The sequence below is a fragment of the Equus asinus genome, chromosome 16 (genome assembly GCF_041296235.1).
Source record: "Equus asinus isolate D_3611 breed Donkey chromosome 16, EquAss-T2T_v2, whole genome shotgun sequence".
NCBI classification, from domain to species: Eukaryota; Metazoa; Chordata; class Mammalia; order Perissodactyla; family Equidae; genus Equus; species Equus asinus.
The window spans coordinates 21,365,770-21,381,915 of record NC_091805.1 but is presented as its reverse complement, the minus strand read 5'-3'; the positions used below and the strand labels follow the sequence as shown (position 1 = coordinate 21,381,915).

Sequence of the window (16,146 nt, the reverse complement as noted above, 5' to 3'; positions counted from 1 at the left end):
GAGAACACATCTCTCCTGTCCCCAGGTGAAAATTAAGACATAATATAATAAGTTGCAAGGAGAGTGGAGACTGAGAAGAAAAAAGGCAAGTGGGAAGAGAAAAGGAGAAGAATGGGGGATTTGAGATCTTCAGTTTCTACCCAGAAACTTGACGCGTCTCTCTGATGCTAAGCCATAAATCGTGATTGGAGGTGGTGATTGGAGGTTTGTGGGAGGAAAAAGAGGGAGGGAGGCAGGGTTAAAACAAGGATAAAAGAACATGAAGGAGAGGATTTTGGATATTTGGCCTCAGAAGGTAGGAATTCCACTTTGATGTCTTTGAAGTGATATTGCCAAAAGGTAAGACAAAAGGTAGACTTGAAATGGAGAACAGCTGAGCCAGGCTGGCTTTCAACTCTCTCTTTTCCTGAAACCACACCAGCAGACAAGTTCATGAGCAATCTCTGGGGCAGTACAGCTCAGCATGACTGTCTCAACCTCTAATCAGCCCCAATTAGAGATGCACCAGAAAACCAGCATCTGGACATTCCAGACATCTTTATGGGGCTGTAATATTTTGCTTTGCCGTTCTACCAAATGGTCAGAGTTGCAGATGACATTCAACTATTGGGATAAATTCGTCTGACTTTAAAATGTAACGTGATATTTTCATTGAGCATTTACCCTTTAGGAAGGAGAGAAGGATCTCTTTATTCTTTTGTGGATCTTCACTTGCCTCTAACATTAACCATCCCTCCTAATTTGATGTCCTGTGGTGTGGCCTGCAAAGACCACATGTGTGAAGTTTGTAGATATTTACTCTTGGGCATAGTGTGCTTATGTTGCACAAATCACTAATCTTTTACTTTCTTGACAGTTGAAGGAGTCTGCTCCTGAACTCCTGAATTCATCCTACTAAACCTCGCTCAGTCGTCCTCCTCCTTGAGGTGTTCCAAGAGTTATTGTGTCCCCTGTTCTTTGTCCAGCACAAATCACTCAGTATTGTAGTTACTTATTTGCACGATGGTCTCCCTAGCTAATCCATAACTCCTTTCCTGCATCTGTAACTTTTTCACTTTTGAGCCTCCAGCACTGAGTACAATGAGTGACAGGCTGTAGGTGTCAGTGGATGTTAGTTGAATTGAGTAGACTACGTTGAATACGGTTTAGCTTTCACAATATTCTCGGGGCCCTTTCTCGTAGGTGGCAGCTTTGGTGTAGTGGGAACAGCACAGGAGTTGGAGTCAGGACACATGTGTCCAAGCCCTTGCCTTGTTCTTTATGAATGAGTGACTTTGGTTGTGGTCTCCCTGGGCTTCGGTTTCTCATATGTAAAATAGGGATTATGGTTTCTCGTATGTAAAATAGGGATAATGGTTCCTGCTGTTCAAGGCTTTTGTGAAGATGAAATGAAAAATAAAATGTGAAAAGACTTTGTAATGTTAAACACTGCTATGTTGCTATATATAGCATAACTGCTAATGTTGCTATATATAAGCAAGATATCATGAAAATCATCCTTTTGGAAATTCAGAAAATAATCTTCCTTGTATGCAATCCAAGACAGACTTCTGCCGAATCCAGCTCTGTAGCAAACATGTCATAGAGTTGAAAGCTATGCCCTTGTGAAAATAATAAATATGAAACATCTAGTATAATGTCTGGTATATAGTAGTCACTCAGTGAATGGTACCTGCCATTACTGTTATCACTACTGCTATTACTAGGATAATGTAACATTTCCTCAGCTGGCTCGGAGGAAGGCAGTTGGGTGATCTGAGAAGGGTTGGGAATCATCAGTCCTCATATGGTTCTGGCTTCTGTAACCCTCTATCCCTGAATAAACCACTGATTTGTCTCCTTTTTCCATACTCTAATCTTCACCTGTGTGCTGTGAGGTTGACTTTGACCTCAGAGAAGAGGAGCTATAAAAATCCAGGTGAGTGTCGCACTCCTCTTGAGCAGGCACTTTAATTCTCTTATTATCTGTGTCTGTCAGACACTGGAGCCTCCACTGAGAATGGCGAGGCTATAAAAATGTCTGCATTTATCTGCAAGGCCGATAAACTACTTTATTTGGAAGTTGAGGCGGAGATGGAAACCTTTCAAGTGCTTGATGCCATTGAGCCTTGTTAATTTGTGAAAGGGTTTTGTACTTGTCCTCTTTCTCTTTTTTTTAACCATTCTTAATTTTCCAATCCTGCTTTTTGTTGGCTTCAAATGTGCTCACCAGAGTCCTGCCAGCTTTAGTTGGAAGGAATATATTTCCGAGCTTAGTTGGACATCAGTTTTTCTTGGGCCCTGCCCAGACTTTTGACAGAGAAGGTAGTGTTAAGGGGGTTGATGGTGTCTAGACAGTAAAATCAGAAACTGTGTAATTTATGTTGTATTACAGACATCCATTTCCCGGATTGGAAAAAGGAAACTGGTTTTTATCTAAGGAAGTTACATTAAAAACCAAAGCCCCTGGGTATTTCTGACCTATGAAATGTTGAAGCTTGTGTAGTTTTACATAGCATTCTCCAGCCCCTTCAAAGATGAGAATTATTGAGAGTATTACTGCGTAGGGCCAGTGATGAGAAATAAACTTCCAAGTTTCAGGAGACAATTCATGGCACCATATAGTGCTCCTTCCCGGCTGCTCACCTCTGGTTAGACCCCTATAAGCTCACAATGCAATTTGCATATTGCACATTGGTTTCAGAGGGCTATTGGAAAGTTGGAGAGGAGAGAGGTTAATAGCAAAAGAGCATGGAGTTGTTTGGATCTGTAAAGAAGATTGAAGATCTGACTCAGGGATCAAAAAAAAGAGAAAAATCAGACTTTGCCTTAAAGAAAACCATGCTCTTGATTGGGAAAAGGTATAATAAAAATGAAAAATGCCACAATAATAACACAATATTTTGTGTTTCTTTCTAGGTTACTTAATGCTAATAAACATCAGCTACTCAGTATTCATTACTGTGGAAAATAATGGAAAGATAAAATCTTAATAAGCTATGCAAAATTTATGTGGAACTAAAGGATTTTAAAGCCTGTGATAGCTTTCATTTTGTTTTCACCTGGATAATCATCCAGGTCTTCAATTAAAAGTGTGTTTTTCTTTCAGAAAAGTATAAACTCCTGTATGTAGAGCTATGAGACATCGTATCAAAGGCTTCTCTCTGAACTGTTTTGGAACACATGCATTTAAAATGCCATGCTCTTATTAGTATTATGAATTAAACTTTGCTTTTCTATCATTCTTTTAAAAATTATTGATGTCTTACAATAGGAGAATTAATCATCAAACTTTATTCATTACCAAGGAATTGTCTTGTTATCCTTATAAGATACAGCAGGAGGCTGGCACAGCTGAGGCTTCACAGGCCCCTCTCTCCATCTCTCTGTGCATTTGCCGTGTGGTCTCTCCAGCATGGTGGCATCAGAGTTACCAGGCTTCCTCCACGTCAGCTCAGGGCACCCAAGAGAGACAGTCAGAGAGAGAGAGAGAGAGCGCGCATGAGCCAGGTGGAAGTTGTATTGCCTTTTCAACCCAGTCTTGGGAATCATGCACCATCAGTTCTTTTCCTTAGAAGTGAGCCACTAAGACTGGCCCACATTCAAGGGAAGGGGAATTAGTTTTTACCTTTTGCTGGAAGAATGTCAAAGAATTTGTGAACCACAGTAACATGAATCTTGCTTGAGTAGCTCCTCTCCTGTCTCAACTTTAGGTGATAGGGCTGGCCCTGGGCAGAAAGGTGAAAGAAGTGTGAGTTGTCAGCCACATCCATCACTCCACAGTTGTGGCCCTCACCTCCTTTCAGGGCCTCTCTTCCCACCAGTAATGGCCCTGTGTGGCCATAGAGCTTCTCTGCTCTCCCAAGTTCAGAAGTTTCCAGCTATCCCACTCCACATCCTGCTAACCTCCACCATAATACTTATCTAACTGATTAATTCACCCAGGACAGTGAAGCCCAGAGAGATGCTGGGCACCATTACCAATTCAGTCAGTGGAGTTCCTGCAGCATCAGCACCACCTGGTGCCTGAACCAGCTCTGACCAAGGCTCACAGTGTGCCAATATTGCCATAGCCCACATTTTTACCAAGCATATTTTATTGCTTGCTCGTCGTTTGTATTAATGATATGCCAGGCTTTCCAAGGATGTTTCTGCCAAAACCTTCGTTGTCCACTTTAGTACACCATGAATGGTATTAATAGAAGATATTAGCTCTAGTATGGCAAACACTTGTTCGATGGCATGTGAAAGAGGTGGGTTCACCTTCCTAGGAAGAATATAGTGGTTTCAGGGACGAGCAAGATTTTTTCTTCTTTGGCCCTCCTGATGATTTCAATGTGCGGGAAAATAAAATACAGCACTTTGGTATTTTGATAAATCATGCTGCATATTTTTCTCAAGTTTGTAAAAATGCATTGTTAGAAAATAAAATTTAAATAATAAACCTTCTTAGAGCTTTTATAAATAATAGGGAATACTGTTTTTTGTGCTACTGAAAGAAATTATTGTAGTTTTGTCTGTATTGTCTGAAATGTCCTCTGCCTTATTTCCCAATCATATTTCATTGTGTTCTTGAAGCTGAAATAGTCTGCAGGATTTATGGTGTGAGGGCCAATGACTCTATACCTTGTTTTTAATCATCTTATAAATTGCATAGTGGTCTATGAAGGCACGAGCCAAGTACATTTTCTAATTTTAAAATATTGCACTTGATTTGGGGAGTGTAGACATGGCCCTTAACTCCTAATTCTGAAATACTTCATCATATGTGATCAGTGGGTCTTATGCTACTTAATCTTCCATAAGCAGCTGTCTCCAGTCTTTGCTATCCAGGAGGATGCCATAACCTGCACCAGGGATCCCGGCACGTTACTGCAATGCTCGGGTCTAAGGCTGAGTTTAGACACAGTTGACTATGACCATCACTAGTGGCTGTTTAGGGAGTGTTTACTGTGTGCCAGGGACTTGAGATGTTTTATCTCATTTAATCCTCTCAGATAGGTGTTAATATCCACACTTTAAAAGCAGCAAAAACAAGGCTTCAAGAGATTAAGTAATTTGTCCAAGTTTGCACAGTGGTACATGGTGAAAACTCGTTCTGACCTGGGTTTTCTGAGCCCCTGGCTCTTGCTTTTCACCTAATCCTCTACTACAACCATTCTTCTCCGTCCTTTTACCCCTCCTACCACATTGTCTTCCTGCAGAAAACCTCCAGTTGCTAGAAGATGCACTTTCTTTCCAGTGATATTGCTGTGAGATAAATCCTTTCTCTCATGCACCATGAGGTAACATGTGTAGTAAGAAGAGAATCCAAATAGAAGCTTGCTGAGTTTTTGTTTGCATGAGGGCCGGATAAGCCTCACAGGGCTCAGTGACGTTGTGTTGCCACATAATGAATATCTTTTTATAATTCAGTCGAACTCATGGGAAGCATTAGAACTGATCGTCAGCCCTAGATTGGGACTGTGGAGCAACAAGGAAGGACCCAGCTGCCTTCTTCTTCCCTGTGTTAATTGAACTGTTTTGTGAGCGAGCCTGTGGGGGATTTGTGCAGAGTTCAGTGAGGTAAGAAATTGTGAGAAACTGGGAAAGCGAATCTAGTAAAAGGAACAACACTAGGCAAGAAGAGCCTTTAGAAATTAGGAAGCTGGAGCATGAAGTGCACTTCTGCCTCACACAAAGATTGCTGAAGAAAGAAAGGAGGGAGCAGAGACTTCCAGGTTGGTACTCACATAGAAGCAGTGAAAATCATTATTCATAGCCTCGTCGGCTGACTCTAAAGTCGGTGGCAATGAGATGAGTTTGCCCTACAAAATTCATGATAGTTGAGGTTCTGATGGACAATTTCCTTTTGACTTCAGCTTGAGTTGTCATCCAGCCAACTCTTATGATAAAAGTCCTGTGTGAGGTCAGTGTGTTAGGCACTACACCATAGTCTACTGGGGTTTGGGATGGGAAGAAAGACAGACAGACACGTGTAACAATGATAAGAACTGTGATCGAGGGAAACACTGAATGGAGTGGAATGGGGCATCTCATCTAAAATAGCTAGGTCCAGGAAGACTTACCAGAGGTGGTGACATCTGAGATGAGATGAGCACTTATTTGTTTTTTAAGATAGTTTCATTACTTTCAGAGGTGTGTGTGTTTGTATACATTTATCCCATACAAATGAAACCTTCAAAAACTTGTTTAGTGCTATGTTGAATAAGAGTGGTGACAGCAAATGTCTTTGCTTTGTTCCCAATCTAAGAAAGAAAGTATTTAGTCTTTCACCATTAAGTATAATGTTATCTGTAAGGTTTTTCATAGGTAACCTTTATCAAGTGGAGGAAGTTCTCTATTCTTGTGTTTTTGAGTGTTTTTATCATGAGTGGTATTGAATTTTTTAAAATGCTTTTCTGCATCAATTGACGTGGTCATATGATTTTTCTTCTTTAACCTGGTAATATGGCAGATTATGTTGATTTATTCTTGAAATATTGAACCAGCCAACTTTATGATGTATAATTTATTTCTATATTTCTGAATTCTATTTGCTAATATTTCATATGGATTTTTGTATCTATGAGGGATATTGGTCTGTAGTTTGTGTGTGTGTGTGTGTGCGTGTGCTGTCTTTGTCTGGTTTTGGTATTAGGATAATACTAGCTTAATAAAATGAATTGGGAAATGTTCCATCTTCTTCTGTTTTCTGGAAGAGACTGTAACATTGGTATTAAATCTTCTTTGAACATTTGGCAGAACTCTCCAGGGAAGCCATCTGGGCTGGGAGAGTTCTTTTTGGAAGTTTTCAAATTATAAGTTCAATTTTCTTAATAGTTATAGAGCTATTCAAATGATCAGTTTCATCTTAAGTGAGTTGTAGTAGTTTGTGTTTCACAAGGGGTTGGTCCATGTCCTCTAAGTTGTCAAATTTATGAGTGTAGTGTTGTTTGTAGTACTCCCTTATTATTCCTTATTTGTCTTCTGAGTCCTCAGTAATATCCCACCTTTCATTCTTGACATTTCATTCTTGACATTTCAACCTACCTATATTATTATGTTTGAATTGAGGTTTTTTTATGGACAACATATAGTTGTGTTTCCTCTCTTTTTTTTCTGTCAGTCTTTCTAGAGGTTTGTGAATTTTATTGATGTTTTCAAAGAAGTAGCTTTTTGTTAACATTGATTTTCTCTATTGTTTGCTGTTTTCAATTTCATTGATTTCTGTTCTTTATTATTTTCTTCCTTCTGCTTGTTTGCTTTTCAGGGGGCTTTTGCTCCTCTTATTGTCTGTCTTGAAGTGAAAGCTTAAATTATTGATTTGAGACATTTCCTTTTTTCTCTTTTTTTTTTTTTTTTTTTGAGGAAGATTAGCCCTGAACTAACTGCTGCCAATCCTCCTCTTTTCGCTGAGGAAGACTGGCCCTGAGCTAACATCCGTGCCCATCTTCCTCTACTTTATATGTGGGACGCCTACCACAGTGTGGCATGCCCAGCAGTGCCATGTCTGCACCCAGGATCCGAACCAGCAGACCCCGGGCCGCCAAGAAACGGAACGTGTGAACTTAACCGCTGCGCCACCAGGCCAGCCCCGGCATTTCCTTTTTTTCAATTGAAGCCTTCAGCACTATAATTTTCCTTTTTAGCACTGCTTTAGCTGTCCCACAAATTTTGATATTTTGTATTTTCATTCAATCAGTCTATTTCTCAATTTCCCCTGAGACTTCCTCTTTGACCCGTTGACTGTTTAGAAGTGTGTTTAGTTTCCAAGTTTTTGAAGCTTTCCTGCTATCTTTCTATTATTAATTTCAGATTTGATTCTACCATGGTGAGAGAATACACTGTATAATTTCAGTTCTTTAAAATCTGGTGAGATTTGTTTTATGGCCCAGGATATACTAGGTTAAACATATCTTAGTACATGTTCTGTGGGCGCTTGAAAACGATGTGTGTTCTGCTGTTGTTGAGTGTTCCATAAATGTCAATTAGATGCTGTTGGCTGATGGTGTTGTTGAGGTCTTTGATATCCTTCCTGACTTTGTGCGCAGTTGTTCTATCAATTGCTGAGAGAAGGATGTTGAAGTCTCCAACATAATTGTTGGTTTGTGAATTTCCCTTTTCAGTTCTATCAGTTTTTGGTTCACATGTTTTACAGCTCTGTGGTTTGGAGCACAATCATTTAAGATTGCTGTGTCTTCTGGATGTATTGACCATTCTAACATATTGTAATGTCTCTCTTGTCTCTGGTAGTTGTCTTTGCTCTGAAGTCTACTTTATCTGATGTTAATGTAGCTACTACTGTTTTCTTTTGACTGAGGATTGCGTGATGTATCTTTTTCTATCATGTTATTTTCAACCTACCTATATTATTGTGTTTGAATTGAGGTTTTTTTATGCACAACATATAGTTGTGTTAGATTTTTTAATCCACTTTGTCAATCTCTGTCTTTTAATTGGTATATTTAGACCATTTGCAGTTAATGTAATTATCAATATTTTAGAGTGGTCAGCCATTTTATTTTTTGTTTTCTGTTCTCTCTGTTTTTCATTTCTCTGTTCTTCCTGTCACCCTGTGTATTACTTGAACAGTTTTTGAATTCCATTTTTATTTATCTATAGTGTTTTTTAGTCTATCTCTTTATATAGCTGCTTTAAGGTTGCCCCAGGTGTTAGATTACATGTACATAACTTACCACAGTCTGCTAGTTTTGACATTTTTTTCGTTTGAGTGAAGTGTGGAAACTTTACCTTCCTTTACTTCCCTCATTTATTATATAGTTGTCTTAAATATTTCCTCTGCATACATTTGGAACCACTTCAAACAGTATTATAATTTTTGCTTCAAATGTCAAACATTATTTAGAAAATCAAGAGGAGAATGGTATTGAATTTCTTCATATTTTTATTGTCTCTTGCTCTTTCTTCTTTCCTAATGTTCCAAGATTCCTTCTTTTATTATTTCATTTCCATTTAGAGAGCTTCTTTTAGCCATTTTTTTAGGGTAGGCCTGCTGGCAACAAATTCTTAGTTTTTATTCATCTGAGAATGTCCTGACTTTTTCTTCATTTCTGAAGGATATTTTCATGGATATAGGAATCTAGATTGACAGACTTTTTTCAGCACTTGAAAGTTGTTGTGCCATTTTTTTTTGTGGCCTCCATAGTTTCTGATGAAAAATCCACTGTTATTCAAATTGTTTTCCCTCTATAGATAAGTTGCATTTCTCTCTTGCTGCTTCCAAGATTTTTTTTTTTATGTCTTTAGTTTTCAGAAGTTTGACTGTGATATGTATTGGTGTGGATTTCTTTGAGTTTATCCTGTTTGGAATTTGTTCACCTTCTTGAATCTGTAAGTTTACGGTTTTTGCCAACTTTGGGAAGTTCTCAGCCAATTTCTTTCTTCTCTCCATCTGGGATTCTGACATGAATGTTAGAACTTTTGTTATAGTCCCACAGGTTCATTTGATTCTTTTTTGTATCTTCTATTTCTTTGCTGCAACTTTCTATTTTTTCGTTTGTCTTAAGCATGTTTGTAATTGCTCATTGAAATATTTTTATGATGGTTACTTTAAAATATTTGTTGTATAATTCTACATATCTGTTGGTTGTCTTTTAAAATTCAAATGGTGATTTTCCTTGTTCTTGAGATGATGGGTAATTTTCAATCGAAACCTGAACATTTTAGGTATTATATTATGAGACTCTATGTCTTATTTAAACCTTCTGTTTTAGCTGGCTTCCTCTGACACTGCCCTGGCAAGGGAAAGATGAGGGCCTGCTTCATTACTTCCGGGTGAGAGTTTTGTATCTGGCTGCTTTTCCTCAGCATAAGCTTTTGAAATCCCTTCATGTCATTGCCAGTATCAGTAGGTCGTTCATTTTGATTTCTGAATAATATTCCGTTATATGCTTAGTATTCCTGAGTACCTATGAAAAAAAATCCAAATTTTTTTTCATTCACCTTTTACCCATGATGGTTATTTATATTATATTGAATCTGTAGGTCAATTTTGGGAGAAATGACATCTTAACAGTATTGAATCATACAAAGAAGACTCAAATATTTATTTAGATCTTATTTAATGTCTCCCTGCAGTGTTTTGTAGTCTTGTAGTTTCCTCAACTAGTTGATATTTTTTGATGCAATTATAAATGGCATTGTTTTTTAAAATTTATTTTCCAGTTGTTCGTGGCTAGTATAGAGAAATACAGTTGATTAAATTGTGTAGTGACCTTGCATCTGCAACCTTTCTAAATTCACTTATTCTGGTACTTTTTGGTGGACTTTCTGTGTACATGATCATGTCATTTGGAAAAAGAAAACATAGTTTTACTTTCTCTCTAAACGGTATGCCTTTTCTTCCTTTCTTTCTTTCTTTTTTGGCTTATGGCTCTAACTAGAACCTTTAATACAACACTGAAAGAATTTGTAAGAGTGAGCATTCTAACCTATTTTCATACTTAGGGGAAAAGTTTTCAGTGTTTCCCCATTAAATATGATGTCAGCTGTAAGTTTTTCACAGATGACCTTTGTCAGATTGAGAAAGTTTCCTTCTGTTCCTAGTTTACTGAGAGTTTGCATGAATTTCATGACTAGGTATTAAATGTTTTCATATGGCTTTTCTGTAGCCATTGAGATAATCATATGGTTTTGTTTATCCTACCAATCTGGTGAATTGATGTAATTTAATAATGACTACTTAAATAATTGATCAACATAAAAACAAAAAAGTATTCCTATGACAAACGATCACAAGTTAAGGAGACCTCTTTCACCTTTATTTAAGGTTGTCCATGAATTGCTGGCCAATGCAATAAAATGTAAAATGGAAATAAGTGGCCCAGCACAGTCAGATGCCTCATCACTTTACTTACTTTTATGTCCTGTACTCACTCCTGTATAGCCACTGCCCAGGTACACTTCCTCCTCAGGGCTTTCCACTACTTGTTCTATCTGCCTTCAACACTCCTCTCTCAGATGGATGTATGGCTCACTCCCTCACTTTTCAAGCCTTTAATCAAGGAGGTCTATGCAGACCACGTTATTTAAAATTGCAAAGTCCTCCACCTCTTGCATTACTTGTCTCCCTTATCCAGCTCTGTTTTTTATAGGATTTATCAACTTCCCACGTGCTATATTTATTTATTGTGTTTACTTCTTGTTTGTTTCCTTCACTAGAGTGAAAACTCCTCTAGGGTGAGAATTTTTGTATGTATTGCTCACACATATATTCCTACTGTCTAGTATCATGCTTAGTATATTAGATGCTCAATAAATATGTGTTGAATGAATGAATAACTACTGGAAAGGAACAGGCCAAAATCATGATTATTTTCCTTGCTAAATTGTCTAATTAGAAATCCCAAGGTAACCAAGTAGAAAACTATTTAATTAATAGGCAAATCTAGTGGGAAATATCACTTGTTATTTCATACAGTATCAATAATCTATTAGTAAATGTTTTTTTAAAATCTTATGCAAATATAAAATGCCTGGGAAATACTTATATTAAAAAATTTATGGGACCTACATAAGGAAAATTATAAAACTTTACTTAGAGATGTAAGGCAAGAAAAAGTTGTTTCTGAGTGATCACTAAATACCACTTTATGTTGTGAGGATTTCCATTTTTTCTAAATTAATCTATATATTTAATAATCTTTAATATTAATATTATTTAATATTATACATCATTGTTCCAGTCAAATCCTGAGGAGATTTTTTTTTTGCCTTGACTAATGAATTAAAGTTTATCTAAATTTAGGAATAAGTGGATGAAAATAGCCAAGAACACTTTGAAGAAGGGGGAATTGTGTTTGGTTAAAGAATTTCCTTTGTTATGAGATACTAAAACATAATATTATACAGTAATAATTCAAGTGGTACTGGCACAAAAGTAGACATAAAAATTAAGGAAGCAGTCTAGGACCAGACTCAAGGGTACTGAAGAATTTACTAAATGTGGTAAGAGGCATCACAAATCAAAAAGTAATTGATTAATCATTTTTTAAAATTGATGTATCACATGACACATCAAAATAAATTCTAGGTGAATCGAAATGTTAAATGTAAAAACTAAAAAGTAATAAATTATAAGAGGAAAATAGAAAAACGTCCTTTTTATGTGCTGTTAGGATAGGTGGTGAGAAGACCTGTGTGAGTGTGAAGTAGGGAAAAGAATCACAATAGGAAAAATGAATCCCTTTGAGTACATTTTACAACTAATATCATCCCTTAAATTGATGTTCAATTGATAAAAAATATGGTATACAAAAAATATGCATAAATGTTGAATTATTTTCTTTGAATCATGCGTTTGATCTAAATAACTGAAATCATTATCTGAAGTTTCTGTGTGTTTCTTTTCTACAAAATCACATATCAAAAACATTTAACATCATATGCATGGATTTTGAATTAAATAAATCAGAAAAAATATTTTTCTCTTCAGTTCTCTTTCATAATTAGCATAGCTTGGGCTACAAATCATATATCTAGATTGCATTGCATGGTTGTTAGCTTGTTGACATTGTTTTATGAAAGAACATGGATGATTTAAATGATATTAAAGATTGGTACAAAATATAGAAGCTTGAGATTTAAAAACATTTGTTCAATTTTTTCCAGCTTAAGAATTTAGTACAAGTTTTATGTGTATTATTTGTTTTCCTAGTTGTTGGATTAACAACAATATCTGTGAAATTTCTTACAATTTTGTGTATTAATTAGGCTTCTCCAGAACGTTCTAATGATGTTCTCAGACTGTGTGCTAGATGTGTATTATTGGAGTTGTCATTGTTTAGCGTTAAGGACAGGAATCTCTACAGATGTCACCCAAATACTTGATGCATTTTCCAGAAATTATTGAGGAGAGGTAGATTTCCTATGCAGAGGTGAAGAACAAAGCCCCTACTTCTCCCCAGACAAGCTCAAACCCACACTGCTCCCCTGGCTCTCCATTCCTCGGAGTCTGCCAACTCAGGTCCCTTGCCAGGTCCTTGATGATTTACCTCCTAATTACAACTCTTCTTGGCACCTGAGCCTTTCCATGAAAATCACTAAGTGGCACATACAGGAGCTTAAAAACAAAAACAAAAAAAATTGAATACTATATAAATATATACAGCCTGGCCCTAAACCAGTTTTTATAGTGTAAATATGTGTCATAGAATGGATTCCATGGTTTGGAGTCATCTGCTCTGGACCAATAAGTTTAAGCCAAAACTAAATGGAGAATTATAAGGTCTGGAGTACTGTTTTATTCTGTTGGTTTTGGTTTGTGTGAGTCAGCCCAAGTCTGGATCAGTTCATGCCTCTAATTTGCTTTCACCACCATGCCTTCAAGATGCTAAAATACCAGAATGAAAAGTGGAACATTCTGTAGGTTTTGTAGATGCCTTAAATATCAAACATTTGAATTAACTAATAGAAGGTGGGGTAGATAAACCAAGTCATCAAGTAAGCTAAAATTCATTTATATTTGTTTCTGGAATATGTCATGTGATATTTTCCTCAGAAGAGTCACGTTCTTAATTATGTTTGGTTTACAATAATATTAAAATAACCACATTTCCTGAGTACAATTCAATTGTGCAATTTAGGGATGTGGTGTTCTTTCATCATTTCAGGCAGCTTTGAATCCACTGAGAATAAAAATTGGCCATGAGTAATCCACACACAAAGAAAATAGATTTGACTATATTTAGAAGCATCCATAATGACACAGTTTTGCATTATCTTTGTGTTCAGGTGTTGCTTCGATAACTCAGAATCAGCTTTGGGAGGGATATTGGGAAGTCTTCATTGATTTAGCATAAGTTAGCTGAAGGCCTGCTTCATACCACGCACAGTCTTAGCCTATGAGGAAAGGAAAACAGGAGATGGAGAGACCGCAACCCCAAGGAGTTCCCTCTTTGGTGGTGCTCAATCTAACTATCTGGAGCCTTTGTGCATTCATTCACATTCCAGGACTACCAAACAGGGCTAGACCTCTGCCCTCAAGGAGCTCACAGTCAAGGAGAGGACATAGAAGGACATGGACCTAAAAAGTGGGAATGTATCCCACATGGTCCTTTTAAAACTTTCTAATCCACAAAGTCACCTTGCATTTCCTGAGGCTCTTTCAGAAGTGTCTTTTATTGTACTTAGGGATGAACAAAATATTTAACTATAAAGCTTATCACATTTGAGTTAACATAAATAGTACCCACTGGGGATGTTAGAACAGATCAAGTGCCTGAGGTTGTAGGAAAGTTTATCATCCTCTGAGGACCCTGCCTCCTGTACTGATTCCAAAAGCAACCTCATGTGTGAGAAATCAACGGACACTTTGTGACCATTCACCTCATCTATCTTAACTCTTCTGCTCATTTTATGAGGCTATAAGTAAATGTATGTAAGGAAGGTTGCTGATGCCTCCAAGCATCAACTTCATCAGAATGGAGGTGCTGCTCACCCAGTGACTGATCAAGTGATGCCTAATAGGGTCAACGTGTTACTGCACAAGGGGAGACATATGGAAGTATTTTTAAACACTATCATAGAACATTGTTTAAAACAAGAAGGGCAGGAGGAAGGAAAGTTTTGCTGGTTAGTAGACACAGGAGCAGGATTCTAGCTTGAGAAATAGCCTAGTCCCCTTCAGTCCCTGGAACTTTTGTCTTCTTGCTATCAGACAAGGAACACTAGGCGTTTTCCCAGGACCCTGCTCTGCAGACTTCTCCTATCTATCCTTAGTAGGACCCAAAAGCCTCCTATCCCATTTCCAGCCTTCTTGTCTGTAGCTCTGGACTTCAGCAGGTGCCTCCTCTGCCTTTTTACTTCCCCGTGTTGCTGTCTCTAGCCTGTGGCCACAGATTCTCATCTTTCACCGTACATAGTCAATAGGAAAAGCCTTCACTTGAAAATTGTAGCCCAGTAGGGCCCTGATCCTCTCGAACTAAAATGCTTGATCATTCTGAATAAAGCACTGCTTTCTTTGCTGTCCAGGCAAGCAGGAGTAAACAGGCAAGCTGCCAGCTGTTTGTGCTGTCTGGAGTTACTTGTCTTGAGTCTGCTTCAGGAAGTTGGTGGGGAACAGACCATTCCCACTGCCTTCTCAGATATCCGTTCACTGACCTGGCAACAACCTTACCCTTCTTGAGTAGTCTTCGTCTCCAAGCAAACCTTTGCACATGCAATAATATCCCTCTCCTGGGCCTTGATTCTAAGAAGTCTGGAAAGGCAGATGGATAACTTGAAGGATCTTGGCTGACACAAACTACTTGGATTCTTAATATGGATAGACAACTTAGTGGCAGTGAGCTGGGACTCAATGGGTTAACACCTGACTGCCACAGCAGTCTATAGCCTTCCATAACCAGTGAGACTGGGATATGGGTTGGTGCCATGAATGTCAGGGTTGGGCCTCAGTGTCTCGGATTAGGCTTCTCCCACTCATGTTCAGATCTAATATTGGAGGAGACATTTGACACCTGAAAGACCAGAGCCTTTCCCACCCCCTCACTCGCCTAGGATATTTAGGGGCACAGTTCATTAGGAAATACATAAATGTTTATGAGGTGGGAAGGGTGCAAAAAGAAAAAAATTATGCTCAAATATCAGGGGCCCCTGTGGTGACCTTTTCTCCCCCTTCCACTTTTTCTCACTCTTACTTCTGTCACATCCTTAGAGAGAAACAAGATATTTACACCATATTTATTTGTTTGTTTTCCAAGAGAGGTTGACAGCAGACAGCCATGTAAACACGCCTAGTTTAACGATCATGTAAGAAGATAGGTGACTATTCCAGTCTGTCCCTTTGAGCTGGCCCTGTACAGCCTGGCAAGACACCAGCATTTTGCACATGCCATGTCTATATAGAAATCTCACCACTGTAAAAGTCTTACTTGACTCCACATTCCCAGTTGGAATAAAAACCCCAAACAAACTTCTATAACTAGCTTGTTTCTTCTGAGCAGGCTCCTTGACAGCTGGAAATATGAAGCTTTACATAAAAAATTTCAGAAAATGAACAGACTTTTTGACATGCCATAATACAGAATGCCTTCTCTAATTTGTTTTCCATTGTGTCTTCCACTTAAAAAAAAAAAACCCAACAAAACAAAACCCAAGAAACAAAAAAAGAACCACACAAATGACGAGCGCTCTACACACTGCAGAACTGAGTAGAGCCGAATGAGA

The 16,146-nt window shown here is 37.9% G+C and overlaps 1 protein-coding gene across 4 annotated transcripts in view; it reads left to right on the top strand.

The window, feature by feature from the left end:
* Nucleotides 1-16,146, top strand: part of DDAH1 (dimethylarginine dimethylaminohydrolase 1) — a 125,436-nt gene that overhangs the window by 21,046 nt on the left and 88,244 nt on the right. The window contains exon 1 of one of the 4 annotated variants that reach the window (XM_070486750.1): nucleotides 5,441-5,544. The exons of 2 other annotated variants lie outside the window; for them this stretch is intronic. The gene's annotated coding sequence lies outside the window, so the exon portion shown is untranslated. Of the gene's footprint in view, nucleotides 1-5,440; nucleotides 5,700-16,146 lie in introns of those variants that run through there. One more of the 4 variants, XM_070486749.1, reaches the window with a different exon arrangement.